This window comes from Penaeus monodon, chromosome 22, assembly GCF_015228065.2.
Source record: "Penaeus monodon isolate SGIC_2016 chromosome 22, NSTDA_Pmon_1, whole genome shotgun sequence".
NCBI classification, from domain to species: domain Eukaryota; kingdom Metazoa; phylum Arthropoda; class Malacostraca; order Decapoda; family Penaeidae; genus Penaeus; species Penaeus monodon.
Window position 1 is genome coordinate 6,847,747 of NC_051407.1, and position 260 is coordinate 6,848,006.

Sequence of the window (260 nt, forward strand, 5' to 3'; positions counted from 1 at the left end):
TGCATAAATAAGCCTAGATATTTATGTTATGAGCATGAAAAAGGACCGATTTTTTTTTTTAAATCCATAACAGACCTAGAAAGTAAGCCCTGAAACCTACACAGACACGCACGTATGGGTTGGGGCACGGATGACCAGGCTTGGGGAAAGATAATAAGGGTCGATAGAGGGGATGGGGGGGGGGGGTAGGCAGGAGTGAGAGAGCTGGGGGAAGAGATGGGAGTGGATGGGAGTAGAGAGGGTAGGGGATAACAGGAACC